The 9,498-nt window shown below is 41.1% G+C and overlaps 1 protein-coding gene across 1 annotated transcript in view; it reads left to right on the plus strand.

The window, feature by feature from the left end:
- The window catches only part of SPATA48 (spermatogenesis associated 48), a 51,018-nt gene extending 49,459 nt beyond the window's left edge, over positions 1-1,559 (plus strand). The window contains exon 10 of the mRNA XM_039526759.1: positions 1,472-1,559. The gene's annotated coding sequence lies outside the window, so the exon portion shown is untranslated. The remainder of the gene's footprint in view (positions 1-1,471) is intronic.
- The last annotated feature ends 7,939 nt before the right edge of the window (positions 1,560-9,498 follow it).

Below are 9,498 nucleotides of genomic sequence, written 5' to 3' on the forward strand. Positions count from 1 at the left end.
TACAGTTACTTGGTTTGCAAAATTGGATGTGCATATGACTTTTTCCTGCATAATTTCAGAGACTCTTTTGCAAATTTCATCCTTTGTGTTCCATTGAATTAATATGTACCATACAAAGGTGCTTGAAAGTTTGTAGTCAGCTCCAAAAACTATGCTTGAGAAGGAGAGGGACTGGTATTCAAATTAAATCTTCTAGGGCCCTGATCAATGCCTGTGCCTGTGCAATGCGCCATTGGGTGAAGGGGCATTGCAGGATCAGGGTCCAAGTTTTGAAAAGATTGAGTTCCACTAAAACAAATACTGATCATGTTTTAAACTGGAGATGGGTTAAACCCACAAATTTCACAGAGATCCAAACTTCTCCAAAGTTTAAGTGGGTTCAGATTAGGTGTTTAGCTCATCTCTGTTGTTTTGTATTTTACATGACAGTCAGACATACAGAAAGCAGGGGGGTTTAAAGAGATAGTTGTCAAGTTAAAAAATATGGGCCATGTTCTAGATGGTGTAAATTAGTCTAACTCCCTTTGATGTCAATGAACAGAAACAATGTTCAATGACTTTAATGGAGCTCTGGCAATTTACACCAGCTGAGGATCAGGATCTGTATGTTTTTAAAATAACAAAACCAATGTCCTTACCCCTGTGTTAGAATGATGACCAAAAATAAAAAGACTTTTAAAATGCTGATTTACATTTTACTGTTAATTCTGTTTGACCAAACTGAGACAAAAATAAAAAGTTAACAGTGGAAAAAGAGGGTCAATTAAATGTTCTGAATATCAGTTTAAAGTCACTTTCACTTTCTGTGAGACATGCCTAACAGGCAGAACCCTCCAGCTTTTGAGTTGCAAACACTGCAGAGCACTGTTTACATCTGAACGACTCCCTCCCCCATTCTCATTTCACTGGCAATAAAAGCTATGCACATGCTTAAGCATCTTGCTGAATCAGGGCCTTAATATCTGTCTGCTGCTCATAATCAGTGAAAATTTAAGTTACTAAAAAGTCACTCCTAGACCTGCCCTGTTATGCTATGGCATTGGTACCTAGATGAACAGGAACAGAGTTGGCTTCCGGTGTGCAGTTAAACCACTGCAAAACAATGCTGCTGAGACACAGCCAGTTTCCTGGGTAGAAATCGGTTGTTTTTCTTTTAAAAATAAGAATTTAAAGCTGATCATTTAGGGCACACAAAGAAATACTATTCCACTCCATTCCAAATTGCGGTGACATCACTATTTAAAATGCAGGCTTTGAAAATGAATTAACCTAAAGTCACTCGTTATAAAATAATTGTCATGACACTGTGAGCATGTTTTTAATATAGCAACCTACATGTATATGGTGAATAAGCATGTCTTCAACTACTCCATTCTATACTTCTTAAAAATCTTTAAACAGGTCCTTGTATGTTTTTAAAATGCATGCGTATTAATAAAATCTCAAATATATTTGTTCTTATTTTGCATAGTATGCATCATAATGAAACATTTTGACATGGAAAAAAATGTAGGCTACAGCAGAACAATGATTTTAACTTTAAATAAAGTTTACAATCCTGTCGGAGCAGATTCTTCTCTCTCTTGCTCCTTTCAAGGCCAGGATCAGAAATATACATTTTAAAATATTGGTTTCCTTTGCTTTGTTTGTTATTTTATTCTTAATGCTTCTCATCTGCCATCTAGTAAAGGTCACAGAAATATTAATGTACTTCCAAAGCAAGAGGACCAAAAAGCTTAGCTTTCAACATAACTTAGAGTGTGGTGATGCAAATTGCAAAAAATCAGTGGCCTGTGTCTTCTCACAGAATTATTTAGTAATGAATATCCAAGTGAAAGAGAAATGTCTGTTGGGTAAACAATACACATAAACAACTATGGTAGAAAATGATCCGATATCAGAAAATGTGGCATTCCTGATCCTGAAATCCTGAAAATGATTTTGGAGAATATAATATACTTAAAGAGGTGGGAAGGGGGGAGAATAAACTAATCAAAAGCTTCATTTTATTTCTTTTTTGACTGAAGCATTTTTATTTACTAAAATGTGATCAAAAATAGAAAAGCATCACAGCTAAAGGGGCAGAAATCTGCACAACCTTGAGAAACAATTTGAAAGTTAAAGCATCATTTAATTGGAGAAAGACTGGCAGACTAGATGTTAAAACTAACCTAAACCAAAGTGTTGCCTAGCTGGTGGCTAACAGCCTCTGGTTTATGCTGAGTTTCAATCAGCTACTGTTACCCTTTTTTCCCTTCAGGATTACCTAGTGATAGGAGAGAGATCCACTCTGGTGGGGCTGGAATTGATGGAGATCAAAACAGGAAGAAAAATATTTTCTCTATGCATGGAGGAGATCCAATTGGTACAGCATGTATATGTGGCAACCCCAGAGAGATTGCTGTTCAGGAGGCACTGACTCTCCCAGTGCTGAGACCGCACAGCTCCTCACCACCTGCTCCACGGGACTCTCTGCAAAGTATACTGAGATGGGAATAACGTATTAGGAGAGGAAATGGATGAAGCAGAATAGTGTATTCAACAAACTGCAGAGTAATTTGAGGTTGGGAAAATATTATTGTCTGTGCTGGAATTAAAGCCAGGGCACCATGGCTAACAAAACCCCCTTCTCGTACACAAATTGTCATATGACATTTAAAGAGGAGTAGAGGTTAAGAGCTCAGCTTTATGTCTCATCTGAAAAACAGCACCTTGCTTCAAAAGCAGAATTGGGCATTGGCTCTGTACTGACTTAAAGATCACCACCAACCGAATCATCCCTTCCTGTGTCACCCTGGATTTTTATTGGCGGTCTCCCATCTAAGTAGTGAGTGGGCCTAACTGCTTAGTTTATGAGATCTGACAAGATCACTGTGTGAGGTGGCATGTCCTTTGCTAGCTTTGGTAATGTGCATAAGAAGCAGCTTTCTGACAAGGTTCGTACACTATGGGTTTGTCTACAGTGCAATTGAATATCTACAGCTGGCCCATGTCAGCTGACTTGGGTTCACAGGGCTCAGGTTGGAGCCTAGATTATGGGACCTTCCCCCCTCATGGGGTTCCAGATCTTGGGCTTCAGCCTGAGCTTGAACATGTACACTGAAATTTTATAGCTCTGCAGCCTGAGGCTTGCAGGCCTGAGTTAGCTGACCCAGGCTAGCCAAAGGTATTTAATTGCAGTGTAGACCTACCCATAACTAACACTGTTTTTGTGCTGTAGAATTTTTTTTTAATGTTGGACAGCTGCTAATTGTTCAATGACTGTGTAGCAGTAAAGAATCCTAAACAGTTCTTCTTTGACAGTGGATTTTATTGCACACCTGCTGTTAATGCCAGATCTCGGCCATCTTTTTTAAAATCAAGTTCCTTTTATCCATTTTGAGCAAGTTATTTTATGTCTGTCTTTCTCTGACTCAGTTTTCCCATCTATATAATGGGGCTAATGATACCTTCCTTTGCAAACTACTTTGACATGTGAGATAAAAAGGGCTAAATAAAAGCTAAGTGACATTATTTTATTAAAATTAATTTCAGAGCAACACAAAGCTAGTTTCTTTCCTGTATTCTCCACATTGCATTTCCTATTTCTATGTTCAGTCCTAACTTGCAGTAAAATTCCACTAACAGCTCTTCATTTCCTAGACTCATTTTCATATTTTTTGCTGACAACCTTGCTTGTGGACAATTAAATAATTTGGGTAAGCAGTCAACCTAATCAAAATGTTTTTCCAGCTAATTAGCAGATCAGATATCAGTGAAAAAGCATATAATTGTATTAGCCACAAACAGTTTGACACAGTAAATACACTAGTATTTACACAGCCAAAACAATGATACAGCCAGCAGACAGTAAACCTAACGGACTTGTCCTTAAAATGATTTGAGAATAAAAGAGAAATGATTGAAATAACTGTGGGTCACATACATTCAGGAGAAACAGGCAACTTCCACTTATTTGTTTTTAAGTTCTTAATGAGAACATTGATAAAATTGTCTCGGTCAAGTTTTTCTGAGCCCTAGACATGATCCAAAGCCAAATTCCAGATAGGAATCACCCTAGTTATAGGGAAAGTTTTATCCAAATTGCAGCTGACCACTGAGGGCGTGATCCAAAGCTCATAAAAAGTCAGCGAAAAGACATCCACTGACATCAGTGGACTTTGGATCAGGTCTTAACTCTCTAATGGCCAAATCAATATCTTGGATCCAAAAATTGCCCCCAACTTCAACTCTGGTCTAAGGGAATGTTTGAATCAGGGCCAGGTCCACATTTTATGTCTCAGAACCATTCTTCCTCAAAACTGTAGAATACGTACATGACCTCAATCCTGCAAACATTTAAGCATGTGCTTACCTTTACTCAAGTGCAATCGAAGTGACTATATGTGAGAAAAGTTACGCATGTGTTTGTGTTTGCAGAATCAGGGCCTCTGCAGCAATAAGTTACCTGCCCTACTACTTTGCAAACCCCCAAAGCTGGTTTTGTCTCACAGAGTATGTTTACACTACAATAAACACCCATGGCTGGCCCATGTCAGTTGAATTGGGCTTGTGGGGCACAGGAAGCAAGGCTGTAAAACTGTAGTGTAAACATTCTGGGTGTGGCCTGGGCTGGAACCTCATTTCAGGTCCCAGAACCCAGGCTCCAGCCTGAGGCTGAACATCTACACTGCAATTTTAGTTTCCTGCAGACCAAGCCCACTTACATGGGCCAGCCGCAGGTGTTTTATTGCAGTGTAGACATGCCCACAGATTCTGATCTGAACTGTTTTCCTAAAGCAGCTTAAAGCACTAGGCACTATTCAATAGCGATTGACTTGCAACAATTAGCTTGCTTCTATACAGACTCTGCTTGTGGGCGGTGAGCAATGAGTTTCCATTATAGTAGCCATGCCTAGTTCTAATTTATCTTTTAAGTGGGCTAATGAAATCCAGTGTTACAGCTCAGCCTTATATGAACCATTTCTAGAGCACTGAATTGCAAAGAAAAAAAAATCAAATGTGACAGAGATGAGCGCCCATCACATTTGTAAAACTTTCCCAGGAAGGAAATCCTGTCAACTTTCAAAAGTTCCTCATCCATCCAGACATTTCAGTTAGAGCTGTGTTTTTTGTGTATAATAAATTGCTTCTAGTTGGCTGAAAATCATTTTTTAGCCCTTATCTCTGTGATCGGTTACCTTGGCCGTTCTTTAATGGACTTCACCTCATTATGCGACTAGTCATTAAAAGCTTAGTATCCAGTACAATGGTATCTTATGTAAAGTGATCTATGAGAGCTTTATATAGACTTACCAGCCGCAGCCTTAATTTTACTCATTCGTCTTAATTTTTTGTAATCATTTTTTGTAAAGAGGGTATAATGTCAGGCATGCTTCCCTGCTACTGACAGATCCAATCTAGCAGATAATTACCATAAGGAAATTGATGCTTTAGTGTGCAGGGGAGAATTTAATTTACTCAGACATCCTACAGTACAATGCATTCCAAAAGATATGAGGATTTAAGTTTTTAAGAAATTAAATTTCACTATTTAACATGATTACTTATGTTGAACATCATTAACTAGCTTTTTTTTAACTATTTGATATAATTACAAGCACAGTTATTTGGTCCAAAATCCAAAATTTTCTTTAAATAAGGGTTAAAGATCCATGAAATGTAAAAGAGAAGGCTGTAGTGTCTCCCCCACCCCTCCAACCCTGGCCTTCCAGCAACAGCGTTTAAATGCCTATAGACAAACTGAGACCATGGATTCTTTGAACTGTAGAGCTTTTCCCAATGATGTTTTAATAGACCCGTTACTATCAATCTATTTCAGTTCAACTCTGTTGGCCTGGGAAAAACATTCAAAAGCATTTGAAAATACTAACTGCAGAAGCATAGCAGAATACCAGAGGCCACAACAGGACACATCTTTGCCAAAGTGGCAATACTAATTTAGGCCCTGATTCAGCAAGGTACTTAAGGATGTGCTTAACTTTAAGCATGTGAATAGTTTCAGTGAAATCCATGGGACTTAGATTAAGATTCATGCTTAAGTGCTGTGCTGACTCAGAGTCTTTAAAATGTTTAAAATTTCTGAGGAAGCCTTCTCCTTAATCTATTATAGAATGTGAAAGCAGGAGATGTGAAAAGCTACCAGGAAGGTCCAAAAAGTAGTTAGTCCTAATTTGGTTTATGCAAGCTCTGAGATTTCTGCCTCTGCCCAGTCCCATTGCTTATTTTTGAATTTCCATTATTTCCTTGTCTGGAGAATTACCCCAGCTAAACTCTTTTTATTGCCTTTTAAAGCCAAAAGCAAAAGAAAATAGGAAGCTTGATACCATGTCAAGATGGCTTAAATTTTCCAAATTTCAATATTTTGATGGAATAATGAATAATTTTTTTTTAATTTCAATCAAAAAAGGATGATTTTATTGCAAAAAAATAGGAAAAGTTTTTTTCTTTTTCTTTTTCTTTTTTTTTTAACCAATTCTAAGATCTAAAGTAAAGAAAAACTGATTTAATGTGAGTAATACTGTACAGGATAAAAAACAGACATCTGGGAATTACAGGTAACATCAACTACCCAGTTCTGTGAGCTGATGTGCACTCAAAGCTCCCGTTGGCTTAAACGATGATGGTACATCAGATTTTAAGAACATCAGAACAGCTATATTAGGTCAGACCAGTGGTCCACTTAGCCCAGCATCCTGTCTTCTGACAGTGGCCAATGTGCTTCAGGAGAAATAAACGGAACAGGTAATCATCAAGTGATCAATCCCCTGTTGGAAACGCCGTCCCCAAACGTATGGGCGTAGCTTTTCCAGGGCATACACAATGGCGTAGCATTCTTTTTCACTGATTGACCAGTGGCTTTCCCTCTTAGACAGTTTCTTGCTGAGAAACACGACAGGATGGAATTTTTGATCCGGTCCTTCCTGCATTAAAACTGCTTCTACACCACGCTCAGATGCATCTGTGGTTACTAGGAATGGTTTGTCAAAGTCTGGGGCCCTTAGCACAGGGTCAGACATGAGTGTCGCCTTAAGCTGGTTAAAGGCCTTCTGACACTCATCAGTCCACTTAAGTGTATTTGGCTGTGTCTTTCTGGTCAGGTTTGTTAGTGGGGCAGCGATTTGGCTGTAGTGTGGTACAAATCGCCTGTAATATCCGGCCAAGCCTAAGAAGGATTGGACCTGTTTCTTTGACTTTGGGACAGGCCACTTTTGGATAGCATCCACCTTGGCCTGTAGGGGATTTATCGTTCCTTGACCCACTTGGTGTCCAAGGTAAGTCACTCAGTTTTGGCCTATTTGACACTTTTTAGCCTTAACAGTTAGTCCTGCCTGCCTGATACGATCGAAGACTTTTTCCAGGTGCTCCAGGTGTTCTGCCTATGAATCCGAAAAAATGGCCACATCATCGAGGTAGGCAACTGCAGATTCTCCCAATCCTGCTAGGAGACCATCTACAAGTCTTTGGAAGGTGGCAGGTGCATTTCGCAGCCCGAAAGGAAGCACATTAAATTCATACACCCCTGTATGGGTGATGAAGGCTGACCTTTCCTTGGCGGGTTCATCTAGCGGTACTTGCCAGTACCCCTTGGTTAAGTCTAATGTAGAGATGAACTGGCCACATCCTAATTTCTCAATAGCTCATCGGTGCATGGCATTGGATAGTTATCGGGACGAGTTACAGCATTTAGCTTACTGTAGTCCACGCAAAAGCGTATTTCCCCATCTGGTTTGGGAACTAGAACCACTGGAGATGCCCATGCACTGTTAGAGGGGCGGATTATACCCATCTGTAGCATGCTTTGGATCTCCCGTTCTATAGCAGCTTGGGCATGAGAAGACACCCGGTACGGTGGGGTTCTAATTTGGTGAGCATTACCTGTGTCAATGGAGTGGCATGCCTGTTTGGTCCGTCCTGGGGTGGCTGTGAACATTGGTGCAAAGCTAGCGCACAGCTCCTTGATCTGCTGTTGCTGCAGACGTTCAAGGGTCGCAGAGAGGTTCACCTCTTCCACGCCACCGTCACTTTTTCCTTTGTAGTAGACACCTTTAGGCCACTCAGCGTCATCTCCTCCCTGGGCTGTAAACTGACAAACCTTTAATTCTCTGGAATAAAAGGGCTTTAGAGAATTAACATGGTACACTTTAGGCTTTAGGGTTGAGGTGGGGAATGCTATGAGATAGTTAACAGCTCCCAGACACTCTTGGACCGTGAATGGCCCTTCCATCTTAGGGGCCTGTAGCGCCTTTAAGACTATAACCTGGTCCCCTACTTTGAAGGAACGCTCTCTGGTATGTTTATCATACCAGGCCTTTTGCTCTTCCTGAGCATCCTTTAGATTTTCTTTAGCAAGGGCTAAAAAGAGTGTCGGAGGGTGCTTTGTAGGTTGCTTACAAAGTCTAGAATGTTAGTTCCTGGAGAAGGCGTAAACCCCTCCCATTGCTGCTTCACCAACTGTAATGGCCCCTTAACCTCGTGGCCATACACAAGCTCGAATGGTGAAAACCCTAAACTGGGATGTGGTACAGCCCTGTAGGCAAAAAGTAACTGCTGCAACACTAGGTCCCAATCATTGGAGTGTTCATTTACGAATTTACGTATCATGGCCCCCAAAGTTCCATTAAACCTCTCCACCAGGTCATTGGTTTGATAGTGGTAAGGGGTGGCAACCAAGTGATTCACCCCATGAGCTTCCCACAGGTTTTCATGGTCCCTGCCAGGAAATTAGTTCCCGAATCTGTAAGGATGTCGGAGGGCCAACCTACCCTGGCAAAAATGTCTGCTAAGGCCTGGCACACACTTTTAGCTCTGGTGTTGCTTAGAGCTACTGCTTCCGGCCATCTGGTAGCAAAATCCATGAAAGTCAGTATGTACTGCTTTCCTCTGGGGGTCTTCTTTGGGAAAGGACCCAAAATATCCACAGCTACTCGCTGAAATGGGACCTCAATTATGGGGAGGGGGCTGGAGAGGGGCTTTGACCTGGTTTTGGGGCTTTCCCACTCGTTGGCACACCTCACAAGACCGAACATAATTAGCAACATCCTTGCCCATTCCCTCCCAGTGGAAGGACTTCCCCAACTGGTCTTTGGTTCTGTTCACCCCAGAATGGCCACTGGGATGATCATGGGCTAAGCTTAAGAGCTTTACCACCGGTACTTAGTTGGAACTACCAACTGTCTTTGAGGACGCCAGTCTTTCTGGTGTCCACCAGAAAGAGTTTCCTTGTATAAAAGTTCTTGTTCTACAACAAACCGGGATCGGTTAGAAGAGTTAGAAGGCGGTTGGGTGCTCCGTGCCGCCACCCAAGCTTTTTGAAGGCTGTCATCTGCTTCCTGCTCAGCCTGGAACTGTTCCCTTGATGCTGGAGACATTAGTTCCTCCATAGACTGTGGACTTGGGCTTGGTCCCTCTGGAGGTGATGTAGGTGATGGGGTTGTTTTTGTTGATTGTGAACCGCTCTCCGCTGGTGCACTTTGTGATATTTCAGGCTCTGGCTGA

Source organism: Mauremys reevesii, linkage group 2, assembly GCF_016161935.1.
Source record: "Mauremys reevesii isolate NIE-2019 linkage group 2, ASM1616193v1, whole genome shotgun sequence".
Classification (NCBI taxonomy): domain Eukaryota; kingdom Metazoa; phylum Chordata; order Testudines; family Geoemydidae; genus Mauremys; species Mauremys reevesii.